This window comes from Natrix helvetica, assembly GCF_964273705.1.
Source record: "Natrix helvetica genome assembly, chromosome: 2".
In the NCBI taxonomy this organism is placed as follows: domain Eukaryota; kingdom Metazoa; phylum Chordata; class Lepidosauria; order Squamata; family Natricidae; genus Natrix; species Natrix helvetica.
Genome location: NC_138552.1, coordinates 23183295 through 23199502, shown reverse-complemented (window position 1 = coordinate 23199502; position 16208 = coordinate 23183295).

Genomic DNA, 16208 nt, shown 5'->3' with positions numbered 1-16208 from the left:
TATTTTTAAAATAGATATGATGTGACCGTTGGGAACTTTGATCTCTTCTGTTCCTTGGCCATTGTACGAGGTCACGTGGGCAGGAGAAATTAACTTGTTTGTTAATTCGTGGTACAGACAATTCTGCCAAAGTCTGGGCTAAGTAACCTTACTAATTCTGGATTCTTTATTAGCCCTGGCTTTTATTTCATCCCATTTTGTTTCTATGTTTCATTCCCATTAGGAACATTTCCCTAGTTTTGTAACAGCTCCATGAATTTTGCAGCAAATGAGCCCTGGAAGGGTCTTTTGCTTGTATCAGATTTAAGGGAAATTGAAGGGGTGAACCGTTTCAAAAGCTTTTGGGGGGAGAGTATCCTTGAACACAAAATAAAGACAATTCAGTGCATGCATATGTTGCAGAATTTAAAGATTATATATATCTGTGTGTCAGGAAATTTATGAAAAAAGTGGGGACCTCACATTTTTTTATCTTTATTTTGCAGCGATGCAGACTTAATTACCAACAATTTGAACAAGGATGGGCAAAGGTCTTGTTTGTATTTTTTTTAAGTGAGTGATATACTCAACCATTTGGATCAGGCAAACACAGAGCAAGCTGTCTGGGACTTGAGCAACGATACAGCATACGATAAATGTGACCATATATGAATTCATCATTTACAGCAGACAATTAAGGAGAGGGAATATAAAAACCCAAAGAAAAGAATGAATTAAAAATTAACTGGTGTCAAACAAGCTTTGGGAATTTGTTTAAAGGAAGATTTCTTTGGGGTCCAGCCCTCCCTTCCTTCCCCCCTCCCTTCCTTCCTTCCCCTTCCCACAAGGGAATGTAGTAGTAATGATATTCATTTTAAGTGAGAGAATATTAGTAGCTTACATAAGCAAAGTATTGTATATTAGGTTATTGTCTATCTGTCTGATGTCTGTCCATCCATTATCTATCTATCTATCTATCTATCTATCTATCTATCTATCTATCTATCTATCTATCTATCTATCTATCTATCATCATCTATCATCTATCTATCTATCTATCTATCTATCTATCTATCTATCTATCTATCTATCTATCTATCTATCTATCTATCTATCTGTCTGTCTATCTATCTATCATCATGAGCCACGATGTCGCAGTGGTTAGAGTTCAGTACTGCAGGCTACTGCTGACTGCCGGCTGACTGCAATTTGGCAGTTCAAATCTCACTAGGCTCAAGGTTGACTCAGCCTGCCATCCTTCCAAGGAGAGTAAAGTGAGGATCCAGATTGTTGGGGGCAATAGCCTAACTTTGTAAACCACTTAGAGAGGGCTGTAAAGTGGTATATAATTCTAAGTGTTATTGCTATTGTTATAGCTATTGCTATTACTATTGTTATATCTGCCTGCCTGCCTGCCTGTCTGTCTGTCTGTCTATCCTTTTATTGATCCTCTGATTTGAAGATTTCCTTCCACTTTTCACAGCAAGCAGGCAACTAATATACTGAAAGCTTTTGCTGACTGTGACACTCCATTGATGCCAAATCTTAGTCCATTTTTTACTAAACAAAATTAGTGTTTCAGTTGTTAACACATAGCAAGTTATGGCAGAATTCCAGACTGGGTAACAATTTATCATCCTTATTTGATCTCTGCAATAATATTAATGAGACTAAGTACAGTTCTGTCTGAACAGCGGCAAAGCAGGAACATCTAGTTCCCATCTATGGTCTTGAGCAACGACACAACTACCCTAATAAGGTAGTAGAGAAGTAAGTATAAAATATGTCAATTAAAGCAGAGCTTCACGTATTTGTCACATTTAGAATTCATACTGAAAAGTTTTAAACAGATTTGATACGGTATTCTACTCCATGCAGTAGAATATGCAATTGGTAGTAGTAGTAGTAGTAGTAGTAGTAGTAGTAGTAGTAGTAGTAGTAATAGACAGCCAGTCTATTTTGCATCAGGCTAAATACTGGGACACTGTGTTCTAATCTCCCTTTAGACATGAAGTCAGCTGATGATTTTGGGCCAGTCGTTCTCTTGCAGTCTTAGGAACCAGTCAATGGTAAAGCACTTGTGAAAAACTTGGCCAAAAAAATGCAGAGATTTGTCCAGGAAAGTCCTTAGGTTAGGACCTAAAAGTTAGATTCAAGATTGCGTAATGCTGCTTCCATTACTCTTTCCACTTTCCAAAGTAAAGTACAGGATCAACTTGTTAGAATAACAATGAAAGTCTTACCAATGAAGGTCTTAAAAACCTCCCATATATCAACATTAGAATATTGGAATATATTAGAATATTTCAAAGAATACCTCTGCCATGTCTTCAAGCTTGGAAAAATACTCTTGTTTTTGTCACCAGTGCAAGCAGTTCCACCCAGTTTCAGAAAATAAAATGGTCCTTGGATCTTCTCCAGTTGTTGGTATCCACCACAAGTATAATCTCAGTAACCCAGTAAACATCTACTGGTTTAGCTGTTATCACCAAATTATCACTTGATTTGGAAAGTTATTTCTTTTTTCCTGTTTTCTCTATATATAGTGTAAGATAACTATCTGGAATATGGAGAGACACAGTCACTGGTTAATAGATTAAAAAGATATCGAATTAACTTTTATCAAAGAACTTAAAAAAAGAGATACAAGTATTCCTTGTTCCGCGACCACAACTCAAACCAACAATTTGGTCACCAAGTGAAGTGGTTGCTAAATAAACCCGAAACTGTGTTCATGACCTTACTTTAGCTTTCCTTTGCTTTACAGGAAAGGTTGCAAAAGTCATAAAATTACAGGCATTCCCCACTTAATGACCATAATTGAGACTGGCAATTCGATTGCTAAGCAACATGATCATTAAGCAAGACATCACATGACTACAACTTGCAATTTCCACGGCTAGCTTTTCTATTGATTCAACTTGTTGAAAGCTGGCTGTGAAATGTAGCAATTAGGATCATGTAACCACAGAGTATCACAATGGACACCAATGCCTGCTGGTTGTAAAGAGCCTGAATATCAATCATGTGACCACAGGGTAGTAGCAACGGTTGTAAGTGGGAAGACTTACATAATTTATTTTTTTCTGTGCCATTGCAACTTCAAACAGTTGCTAAATGGAGCAGTCATTAAGCTAGCTATCACACAATAGGAGTCAGGATGGGTTTATTAAAAATAAACCATACCAGACCAGCCTGATCCCCCTTTCTAATAGAGTTGGCAATGGGAACATGAAAGACATAGTGTATTTTGCCTTTGAGATATCAGAACATTTGACAAAGTCTTCCCTGAATTTCTAGTAGAGATAATGACGGAATATGAGCTAGATAGGATTATGACTAGATGGACCCAGAGCTGGTTGAACAGTTGTAATCAACAGAATATATCAATCGTTCTGTGTCAAGATGCAAAAATGTTTCAAGCGGCTTTCTTCTAGTATGGGTAATCTTCAATTTATGACCAGGATTGAGCCCAATATTTATGTTGGTAAGCGAAACATTTGTTAAGTGAACTTTGTTCCATTTTTACACCTTTCTTGCCACAATTGTTAACTATATAGTTGACTCAGACGAGGGTTTAGAAAAAACGATTACCCAGGGCTAGAGAGGACAGCAAAAAGTTTAGAAGGCAGCCTTCAGATGCAAAAGGATCTTGACAAATTGGAAATCCATAAGATGTATTTTAACAGGAAAAAATGCAAAAGTTTACATTTGGGTCAGGCGAAACAATAATGAGTATTGGAATGAAGGGGTATACAGTATTATGCAACAACACACAAAGTATCTGGGTGTTTTGTTGGGATGTAAGATGAACATCTATAAGCAATAGGACACAGCTATGAGAGAAAGATGCAGTCATGGATTGTATTAACCAGGGGTATCAAACTCAAGGCCTGCGGGCTGGATCCAACCTGCAGGGTGCTTACATCTGGCCTGTGGGCCCACCCTGGAAACAGTGTATCAACTCATAAAGCATTTCCATGTCTGTTATTGAGTTGCCATGGCAGAAAAGGGGGGGGGGGAGAGGATTCCAGGGATACCTTTGGCTAGAGTCGGATCTCAGATTACTATAGCAGGCTTCTGAGGCATGGAATTCCAACCTGCTGGAGAACCTCGTTGGATAATGTGATTTATGACATAGACTGAGGGGAGGGGGAAACAGGGGCAAAGTTCAGCCATAACTTATGTGAGGTCAGATCTGACTCCATTAGGGAAATGTTGTCCCTAATAAACGACTGGATTTCTTTTGAAACTTAGCTCGAGGCTCATAAGTTAATTAGGACATCTTTCAGAAACCTGACACAGTGAAGGACTGCCTCTGCCAGCGAATGGAGCTGGGGAAGGCTACGCAAGCTGGCCACACCCCCTGCCCCCCCATGTCAAACACAACCCTGAAGCGGCCCTCAGTGAAATTGAGTTTGACACCATTGGTATTAACAGAAGTACAGCATTGTGTCAGGTTCAAGAGGAGTCACATGTATTCTGCACTGCTCAAACACTATTAAGAATATTACTTCCAGTTCTGGATACTGCATTCTGAGAAGGCCACTAAGAAACTGGAGCAAATCCAGAAGAGAACAACATAGAAGATAAGAGCGCGGGGAGGGGGGGAGTTTAAGCCTAGTTAGTGCTTGGATGGAATTCCAGAGCTTTGGAATAAATTAGGAAGTTGGGTAATGTGTAGAAAAAGGCAATGGCAAAACTATTTATACTGTGTCAAGAAAATTGCATGGATATAATTATGTAGCCACGTGGAGTTGAGCTCAGCTGGTTGGTATCTTTACCTCTTAATTACACTGCAACTGGAATAGGCAATCTAAATTATCATTAAGGTCAATCCAATACTGTTAGATACTTGTTCTAACTACAGTGGTTTCCACCAAGGTCCTCTGTTCCAGTGGGAACAGAGGTTTAATCCTATTGGCCAAAGGGTCTGACAGCTCCCTATAAAAGGGCTGCTGTCAGACTCAACCTTCACTGGATTGTTCTCACTTGTTGTACTTAATAAAGAGCTGTTGTTACCATTAAGCCTGTGTGTGCCTATCCATTACCCAATCTAACAAATATGGTAAAATACTATTTCTCCATAGATACAGAATGAAAAAATCATCATGATACTAACGTCGCTTTCCTTGCTTGGTATGAAAGCACATGTCTTTATGAATGATTGTATCAGAGTGAGCATTGGTTAGAAAATGTTTAATGATTACCATTGTATTTGCAAATTTGTTAAACGAGATAGCTGCTAAATTAGGAATGGCTATATACCAAAAACAAGAGACTTAACAATGCAAACTATCATATAAACTATTGAAATAATAGTTGGGCTACTGCATTTACATTTACTCTGAAGCTGGGTAGTTCTAATATTTAATAAACTATACCATCTATCCTGCTTGTTCAAACTGAGGTGGGTATAGTTATGAAATACTGAAGCCATCCAACTCCAGAGTTAAATGTGCTTTATGTCATCGAAATCTTGACTGACATATTTGCATCAGGCATTGGAAGGCAAATATATAAATCGGGATTTGTGTAATTACTTCACTCTGCACTGATTGTTAATTTGAGGAAACCTTAAAAAGGCAAAGGTCAAAGTTCCCCTTGAACATATGTGCTAGCCATTCCCGACTCTAGGGGGCGATGCTCATCTCTTCTATACTGAAGAACCAGTGCTGTCTGATTACAATTCCATGGTCATGTGGCTGGCATAACTAAACGGCAAAGGCGTTACCTTCCCACCAAGGTGGTCCCTATTTTTTTACTTGCATTTTTACATGCTTTCGAACTGCTAGGGTGGCAGAAGCTGGGAAAGTTACGGGAACTCACTCCGCTACATGGCGCTAGGGATTCGAACTGCTGAACTGCCATCCTTTTTCATCAACAAGCTCAGCAACATAGCCACTGCGCCACCATGTTTATATTGCTCAAAAGTATCGTGGGTTTGACCTCATCAATTTCGGGCCATTCTTCCATTGCATGTTTCCTTAGCAATGAAACATGCAATATGCCTGGTCATAATCCACTATTCCGTACTAGATGATAGTAGGTAATGAAAACTAGCATAGTTTTTTCTAAAATTTCATGCACAGACAAAATTCTTGATATCCTCACCTCCATCTTCTTACTTCTCATATGAAAAGAAGACTGGGAACTGACTGGGGATGGGTTGGGAGGTACCTGCCTTACTTTTAAGCATTTAAGAATACCTTCTAAAGGCGGAACTTGGATCAAAGAAGTGAAGATTGTTATTAGCACTTGCTCAATTTGCTAAATAAACTAAATTTGTAGCTTAAAAGAAATAGTTTAAATGCAAATGCATATGTACACGGATTAGGATTACCATACCTGGATGGCCAACATCTGAGGAAAAAGTTAAAATTACCTGTCCCCGTTTGCTGCAATTTAATGGTAATGCATGACCAGCGATGGGACTCATTGTTTACAAGTTACTATAAATAAAGGTATGCATTTTTACCAATTCTCACAGCAGGAGAAAGGAACTGTGGTAATTTCCCACTGTGCTCCATTTTCCACTATCTGTGCTCAGAAAAGTCAAACTGACATGACATGAAATAATGACAGCACTCTTTGGCTCCATCAACATGGTAGCAGAAGATTCTTAGTGCTTTAGTCAATTCTTTAAACACCAAATTAGGAGAAGAAATTACCTGTGAATAGAAACAATTAGAGGAAACGTTCCTTCTCTTTTGTGCAGGAGTATGAATTGGCTGAGCATTTCCAAAAAGTGCATTAAATAACCAGGGAATTGACTGTTAATAGTGACTGGTTTGTTTAGTCCTTCTTTCTTTTTTTCTCAGAAAAGAAAATGTACCCGAGATGTAGATTTTGGGTGATTTGCAACAGTAATGAGGTTCTTTGTTTTTGAGAAGTGCAGGACACATTGCGGTTTGCCTACGTCTGAAAAACTTATATTGCTTGATGTCACAAATGTACTTTTTTTGTGAGGGTTCTAGCTCACATTTATAACCGATTGAAGCATTCTGCAATAACATGACCACAATGTGTGGCCCTTTTTTGCTGTTTTCCAGCAGAAAATGGCAAAAATACTCATTGGATATGTTGGATTTACTTAAGGACTACATGACATGATTTGCTTAACGATTGCCGTGACTCACTTTATGTCCATTGTAAAAACCATTGTGAGTTTTATGGAACCTTACTGCATACTTCTGCATTTTCCCTCAGACTTCTATGCTACTGTCTCATACCTTCTCTCTGTACTATCTCTGTCTCCATCTCTTCCATGAAATTATGCCAAAGGCTATGTTAAGTTCTTTGTCCTGTTTCAAGCACACAGCCAGGAAAAAGTTTTTCCTTCATGCAAATGTATGCTACCGGTATGATTAGGATGGGTTTATTTGCATAAGACTTTCCCAAATTACAATGTGTAAAAAACCAACATAATCACTTTCATCATCTGAATTCACACAGATTTCCCTGAATTCCTTATTTATTTAAAAGATTTTAAGCCACACTTTGCCTGGGGAAAAAGAGCAGCAAATTTGCAAAGGTCTGTTGACACATGAAATTACTTAATAATGAACCAAAGCATCTTTCACACCATTTTGTACCTTATCAAATTAGAGGGATTAGTGATATGATGAGAAGGTGCCTGATTTCTGATTTAGAGACATATTGACTAAGAGGCAAGAGGTGGAAGTAACAGAACAGAAAAAAGAAATCATTTGTGAAAGAGCCACTGTATTCATTGAAATTGTTGTTCAAATCCTAAATAAGATGACTAATATAATGCATGTGGCTATGTGTAACCATTATTCATAAGAAAGTGATGATTAACTCTGCAGATTATTTGGTTTCTGTAATTAGACACTTCAATATTTACTCATTTCAGCAGGTGTTGATGTGCTGAAAACACTACTGTGTGTAATAGACTGCAGAGACTAGCACAGAACTGTAGGAACTACAATTAAGACAATTTGCACCTAAGAATTGTGAGAATGCAAATGGCTACTCACAGTTATATTTATACCGTTAGGCTTCTTTTTATCATCTTGGTGACCTACAATCCATATACCAAAAGTAAAAGCAGGAGCTGGGCCAACACAAAACCAGATGTTAGCCCTTCCTATTCCATATATAGACACTGGCTTGAAGCTTGAATAGCATCCTCTATTGCGCTAAAGATGATATTCAAGATCAGGGGTGTCAAACTTGATTTTATTGAGGGCCACATCAGGGTTGTGTTTGACCTTGGCGGGGCTGGGGGGGCATGGGCAGTGCGGGCGTGGCCAGGATGAACATAGCCAGCTCAACATCACTTGTGTTGGAGGCACCTGTGGTGGCCTGGACAGGGCTGGGAGGATGCATTAACCTTCCCTCCCTCTCATTATAATCTCCTCCCTTCCTTTTTCCTTTTTCTTCTTTTTCCTTCCCTCTTCATTCTCCTTTCTTCTTCCTTCTCTTCTTCCCTTCTTTTTCCTTCCTTGCTCTTTTCCCATCTTCTCTTCTTTTTCTTTTTCTTTCCTCTTTCCCTTTCTCCCTTCCTGTCCCTTCTTGGATACTCAAATGCAAAAGGGGAAACATTTCTTGCCTTGTGGTCAAAGGCCATTTTTGCTAGTAGTTTGTTTTGCTAGCACAGCGAAAATAGAGCTCAAGAAGGCCAAGCATGGCCCTCCTGGGCTCAATTTTTGGCCCTGATGGCCTCCTGCAGCTCTGTGCCAGAGAAAACAGAGCTTGGCGATCCCAAGAACCGTTTTCACTGCAAGAGGCACCACAGGACGGCCCTTCGCTGCTTACAAAGTGGCCCACAGGCCAAGTCTAAGCACCCTGTGGGGCAGTTCTGGCCCCGGGCCTTGAGTTTGACTCCCCTGTTCTAGATGTTGGGTTGACAGGGTTCATTTAAGAAGACAAAATATGATTTACTTTCTTGTGGATTGGTGGGTTGGGTGCATCTAGGCAATGGAATTAATTAACTGTTATTGGTTATCAGATTTCTATTCCACTGTTCATTTAGGTCTGCAAGGGAAATCTCTCTTCCCCCCCTCTCTATTATCTCTTCCTTTCTCTTCAATTTTTACTCACAACAACAGTATGAAATAATACAATACAATAACACAATAGCAGAGTTGGAAGGGACCTTGGAGGTCTTCTAGTCCAACCCCCTGCCTACGCAGGAAACCCTATACTGTTTCAGACAAATGGCTATCCAACATCTTCTTAAAGACTTCCAGTGTTGGGGCATTCACAACTTCTGGAGGCAAGCTGTTCCACTGATTAATTGTTCTAACTGTCAGGAAGTTTCTTCTCTCCTTGATCAGTTTCCACTCATTGCTTCTTGTTCTACCCTCAGGTGCCTTGGAGAATAGTTTGACTCCCTCTTCTTTGTGGCAACCCCTGAGGTATTGGAACGCTGCTATCATGTCTCCCCTAGTTCTTCTTTTCATTAAACTAGACATACCCAGTTCCTGCAACCGTTCTTCATATGTTTTAGTCTCCAGTCCCCTAACCATCTTTGTTGCTCTTCTCTGCACTCTTTCTAGAGTCTCCACATCTTTTCTACATTGTGGCAACCAAAACTGAATGCAGTATTCCAAGTGTGGCCTTACCAAGGCATTATAAAGTGGTATTAACACTTCACGTGATCTTGATTCTATCCCTCTGTTGATGCAGCCTAGCACTGTGTTGGCTTTTTTGGATGAGCTATAAGGAAGTAGTATATAGCTAGTGTAGGAATTGTAGGAATTGTAGGAATTAAGAACTGTCTCCTTTAAGAAACTACCTCATGGGGAATGTAGGCAGAGATTGCCTTACGGGAAATGTAGTTCCATGACATGTGATCACATCTCTGTTTATGATTGGTCACTGGGGCATTTTGCCCACATGCAAAGTTTATAGCCGGTCAGTTTGAATGCCTTTGTGAACCGGAATAGTAGTGTGCATCTCCGCTCAACATGGGAGTGAAATCATCATCTTTTTACACCACGTGATGGGGCAGATTATGGAAAGTCAGAAGTATCTTAACACTGAACTGTAAATTTTGCTATTAAGAATGCCTGATAATAAACTTGATCTGAAAGAGATTCCTAAGCGTGGAGTTAATTGCATGCCCCGAGCAAGCCTACTCCGCCCGAGGCAGAACAGGAAGTGATGGATCCAAAATCACCTAAAGAGATTCTGTGGCAGAGGGTGGACTTCAACATGGAGTCCAACTAACAGTCCAACACTACTACTACTACTACTACTATACTATTAATATTACATAGGTTTTAATTAAGTAAGTTGTATAAATGAAGTGCTAGAGTAGCATAAAAAGTGTTTTCTGCCAACACACAGTGCCATACGAGGTCCCAAACTGGTAGAGGTAGCAGTAATGCTCTCATGAATGACAGACAGACTCACCAGGCAGCCTATCTGGGTTTCTTATTCAGTTAAAATCATCTATGCAGCACAAGGCTAAGCATTTTTTCTGGAGTGCACCCAGCTTGTGAGCATAAGGAGCCTTCGCAGGATCCAAGAATCCTTGGAAATGACCACTCACATATTATGCAGACGGATGCCTCCACAGAAATCTGATTTTAAGCCAGGTATTTATAACCAGATTTTTCTGCAGCCCACATCAAAATGGTCATGCCAGACAATTTCCAGCCAACAGGCTGATCCCTCTTTTAACCCTGCCCCCAGGTTCTACCATTCCTTCTCCGACATGGCAGAACCCAGCCTCTAGCTGCAATATCAACCATATCATCAATTCAATATCTTAGATTTTTAGAAGTTCAGGACGAACAGATGAGGCATGAGGCAGCTGAGGTACGGAACAGCTCTTTATTCAATAACAGCAACAGGTTAACTATGTACAGATTGAGCTCAGCACCTTCCCTGCTTGACAGCTATTTATATTGGAGCTGTCAAGCAGGGCGGCCAATGGGAGCGCCTCTGGCAGCACATGCTCAGCCAGCCGCGTCTTAGCCAATCAGGCGCGGCTTAGCTGTTGCTGGCTGCCAGTGGTACGTCGAGGACTTGTGGCCGGTTGTAAGTCGAGGACTTTAGGACCGGTCGCAAGTCGACGACTCAACAAGATTGCATCAATGCAAGAACTACATCAATAAAAAAGGGGAAGGACTCGTTTAAAATTTGAATAGGTAAATATCACTTTGATCTGTCTCAGCTATGAGCTGGGGATGAGATTAAAATGATGATAGGAGGACATACAGTACATATAAAAATGTCTACCAGAACAAGAAGGGTCAAGTTATTTAAAGGATCATCTATTTCCCATGTCTTTCTGTCTGCTAAAAACTGGCAAAGTCTGTCTGCTCTGTGTCCATTCAACTACTAGACAGTGTTAACTATTGGGATCCCAGAAATATCTTCTCTGTTGCAGTCCCTGCTTTCTGGAATGATTTTACTTCCCAAGATTTGTTGGGCTCCTATTTGCTGGGGTTCCAGAAGGTCTTGACATATGTTGAATTCTTGTCTATTTTATCATGCATACTGTATTTTTTGCATCATTGCTTTGTTTATGTCAGTCCCCAAAGCTTTGGAGTTGAGCAGCATTAAATGTTAAATTGAAAGTATTTCTTTAGCAGAAATATTTCTTTACTTAAATATTTGAGTAAATAAATATTTCTGCTACAGCCAAGGAACATGAAAATGAGCCCTTTGACTAGGAAATAAAAACCAAAATATTAAATCTCAGTTGCTTTACTCCATGTGGGTTACATTACTCAGTTACTCTTCCAAGACACTTTTCACATTGAAAACTAACATGCCCAGATTAATATTGGGATTCTCTGTAATTTATCATCTATATTTTTTATTATTGCCTCCCTATGTTATAGAAAACATTTGTGCTGTATTTAGATTGCCAGCAATCCCCTAGTAATTGAGAACATATCTTAAGTGAAAATAATGCATTTGTTCTATTATATGTGCCCAGAATTGGTAGAATTCAAAGATGGTAGATGTTGTAGAGAGAAGTGCTCTTATGAATGTATGCATTTTTTTGTAGGGAAAGGAATCCCATTCAGATGAAAAGTACTGGAATTTGCCCAATTGTCAGGAATGAGTGTTTGGGCCTTGAGAATGTGCAGATTTTCAACAAGAACATTTTTAAAATATATATTTTAGTGAAGAATTTTGCACGAATAAAACACAAAAAGAATACAAAGCAAAATATATACAAAAACATACACAAAGCAAAAGGAAAAAAAAGAAAGGAAGAAATGTAAAAGACAATACAGATAAAAACAAGGAAAAAGAAAGCAAGAAAATTAAAGAAGTGGCTCCCAATTTCCACAGCAGCTATTACAAAAAAGAAATAATATCCCTCCTCCCTCTCTAAGATTACATTTTAGTTTTCCTCTATCCCATTCAAGCCTCTGATCTACAAATGTCACCAACTCATTCCCCCCCCCCCCCATTTTCAGCAAAAAAGGGTAATATCCAGTGGTGGGATTCAGCCAGTTCGCACCACTTGGGGAGAACCGGTTGTTAACTTTCTGAACAGTTTGGTGAACTGGTTGTTGGAAGAAATCATTAGGGCAGAGAACCGGTTGTTAAATTATTTGAATCCCACAACTGGTAATATCATAATCCATGCCGATGAGCCTGGGATTTGGTCCCTGTTTATATTCAGTCGCTTGGCCTACCAGTATTGTTGGTGCTGTGATTTTCTTACTATTATTTTCTGCTTGAATGCCTGGTGTTAATCCTGCTTATCTGAATGCAGGCTGCTGGAGAGGATGTGTTCTAGACTTTTCCTTCTTAGCTTCTTCATTGTTTCTTTAAAGCTACAACAACACAGGGTTGAGCACGTAGGTCAGACAGCCAGCCAAAAACAAGCCAGCAGGAGACTTAGATTCTAAACAGTAATGTGCTTCAGTGTGCACATTTGAGTGAAGGTTTGATTTGGCTTATTTCCTGACTGAAAATGCTGAGGACAAGTTTCCCAAACTCAATTCTCTTGTGTTTACCGTGTTGTACCATGCTTAGAACAGGGGTGAGTTGCTGGCGGCATTACTGCTGGCTCGGCATGCAAAAATGTTTGCACGTGCGCTCATTTCAATTGTACACACGCCAAACGTGTGCTCTGCACGTGTGCGCATTTGCACCTAAAAAGGTGCATACAACGTTAGAAAAGGAAATAAAATTGCATTTTTGCAAAGAAGATTGTTCTGCGCATGTGCAGAAATGAAAATCAAGATGGTGCCGCCGCTGATATAATTGGCTTGGGGGCAGCCAAGTTACTACCTACTCTGCCAAACTGGTCTCAACTGGTAGGAACCCACCTCTGGCTTAGAACCCTGAATACCACCTCACCGTGTTGTTGCAGAAAATGACAGGCTTTAGACTTCTCAGGATACAGGAGGAGTTTATTTGGCAGCCAGGTTCAGAAAGTTAGTACGTAGCTAGCATTGGAAATTCTGAACAACCTTCATTATCAAAGCACACATTCTTATACATTCTCAAAGACAGCGTAACACAGAAACAGTTAACTCATTTCTTATTGGTTACCTTGAGGAAAAAGCCTTATAAGGAGATGGGGGTCTTACTTCTCGTTTTGTTACAGGTATGGACTACGTGTCATTAACGAACTTTAATTGAACCGTGTGGTTTTGGACTTTTCACATAGGGACGTTTGCTGGAACATGTTGTGGTGGTTGAAGGCTGATGACTTTTCCCTGTCCCTTTAAGCAAGCTTCCAAATGTCCCTTTTATGCCACGTCTTCATTCTTATATTTTAATCCATATTTTATTCTACTTTAGTGACTCCTATTTTTCCCCTTGATTTATCACTGGTCTACCGGAATCCTAGTCCTAACCTGTGCCCGCTTGTAGCCATGTCAGTAAAAAAGGCGCTTTTCTTTTAAACGTTCTGCCTGAGCTTTGCCTATCCTTGGATTATGGCAGCCCTCCAGCTTGCCATCTTGTTGGCTGGCAGACAACTGAGCTAGCACAATAAAGTTGGCTTGTTTCCTTGTAGTTCAGAGCTACAAAAGACTTTTCCACCATGAAGGAAATTTGGGAGATTATTCAGTCTCGTTCATCACCTGGATTGCAAACAAAATTTGTCTTCGGCTTTGCTTCCTCATCTATGAACCTTGAGGCTATACAACACTTTTTGGTTCAAACAGGTACAGACTAATACTTCCTTACTGTATATTAAACTAAAATATTTCAACATTTTGAATTGAATGTGGAATTATTTTTTTTTTGGTGTTTCATGGGAAACCAAAGCTTTCCAGATCTTAATGAAAGTTTTTGAAGCCATCCATTTCATGTTTTTTTTAATTCAGTGTACACAGAATATTTTTATTAGACCTTCACCCCCCCCCCCAAAAAAAAATGTCTGGAAAGAATCAGCAACGAGCCTGAGTGGATGGTCCTTCACCAAGAAGCTACCTCCATTTTGATTCTTTTCTGATTGTCCAGCTCTGTGACTCACCACATAAAGCATCTGTCTCCAGATCATTTATCTTTTGCGATATGCTGATGCACAATTGTGCATTCAAAAGTCTGAAGTCCAACAAATTAAACGTAAGTCACTGTGATACCTTAGATGCATAGATTCCATGTTCTTGGCAACAATGCAGAAATGATTTTCCTTCTTTTGGGATATCTTTTTGACTTAACTAGTCCACTGTTTCTCAATTTTGGAAACTTTTAAGATGTGTGGACCAACTTCCAGAATTCCCCAGCTGGCAGCAAGGTTGAGAAACACTATCTTGGTTTAATCTACAACCCTGGAATTTTCTGCTTCCATGCAAGTGTTAACCCGCCCTGTCCCTGCCTAGCTTCCAAGCCCAGACAAAATTAAAGGTGAAAGGTGAGAGCCTCTTCAACAAAAAATACATACAGTATCCTAAAATTGTAAATATTGGGTATAACTTTCTCTTCTTTTAAAGAGATCTCTTTACTCACATATGAAACCCGTACATACCATGTTTCCCCGGCTTTATTTTCAGGGAGATATTATTTTTGAGGTGCAGGAGGCGGCGAGTATGGTCACCTTATGGCTGCTGCTATGTTACAATATTTTTGGGGAAGGATTATTTTTGGGGGAGAGCTTATTTTAGTGCATGCGCTCAAAAGCCCAATTGGGCTTTTTATCCAGGGAGATCTTATTTTCGGAGAAACAGAGTATTCATAAACATTTGTTTATTTTCCTAAAGGAATAAACAGCTCTACTCTGCTTCAAAGCTTTCCACGGAACTACTGGGAACAGTTTTGCAATTAAAAATAAAAAGGATTATTCAGTTTCTTTTTAATAAAATATTTAGTGCAAAATAAACAGAGGGTTTAAAAATATTTCTTGCAGATTTTCTGTCTCCAGATACGACTTATGCTATTCAGAAGAAATTTGAAGAAAGCAGCTCTGGTTTCTAAAATCTGTGAAAGTATTCTATATTACAAAGATGACATCTGGTGGTTGGTAAAGAATGATACAGCATGATACAGTGATGCAATTGCATATTTCTTGGCACTTTAGTTCACCAAATTCCACAGAACCTATTTCTGAATTAAATACAGGAGCTCAGTGAGAGTCTACATATCCAATTTTTAAAGGTACAGCATAAATATTTTCAGTACCTAAAATAAGGTCATCCATTATTATTTTCAAGTATATTAAAACATGTCTGCTTGTGAGTACAGCCTTCAACTTAAGACCACAAATGGGACTAAAATTACTATTTCTAAGTAGCTTGACTATGAAAAGCAGGACTAGGGGAGAAATGATCCAATATCTCAGGGGTTGCCACAAAGAAGAGGGAGTCAGGCTATTCTCCAAAGCACCCGAGGGCAGGACAAGAAGCAATGGGTATAAACTAATCAAGGAGAGAAGCAACTTAGAAGTTGAGGAGAAATTTCCTGACAGTTAGAACAATTAATCAGTGGAACAGCTTGCCTCCAGAAGTTGTGAATGTCCCAACACTGGAAGTCTTTAAGAAGATGTTGGATAGCCATTTGTCTGAAATGGTATAGGGTTTCCTGCCTAGGCAGGGGGTTGGATTAGAAGACCTCCAAGGTCCCTTCCAACTCTGCTATTGTATTGTATTGTATTGTATTGTATTGTATTGTATTATACTAGCAACAGATAATATGAACATGAGCCTCTGGAGGTGGCTTAATAGCACATCGTCATCAGGGTCTTGATCATAATTCTAGATGGCAGAATCTTTGCCAGGAATATTTTTAAGGAAGAAACGGTCTCTGGTGGACAGCACCTATGGATGATGTGATGATGT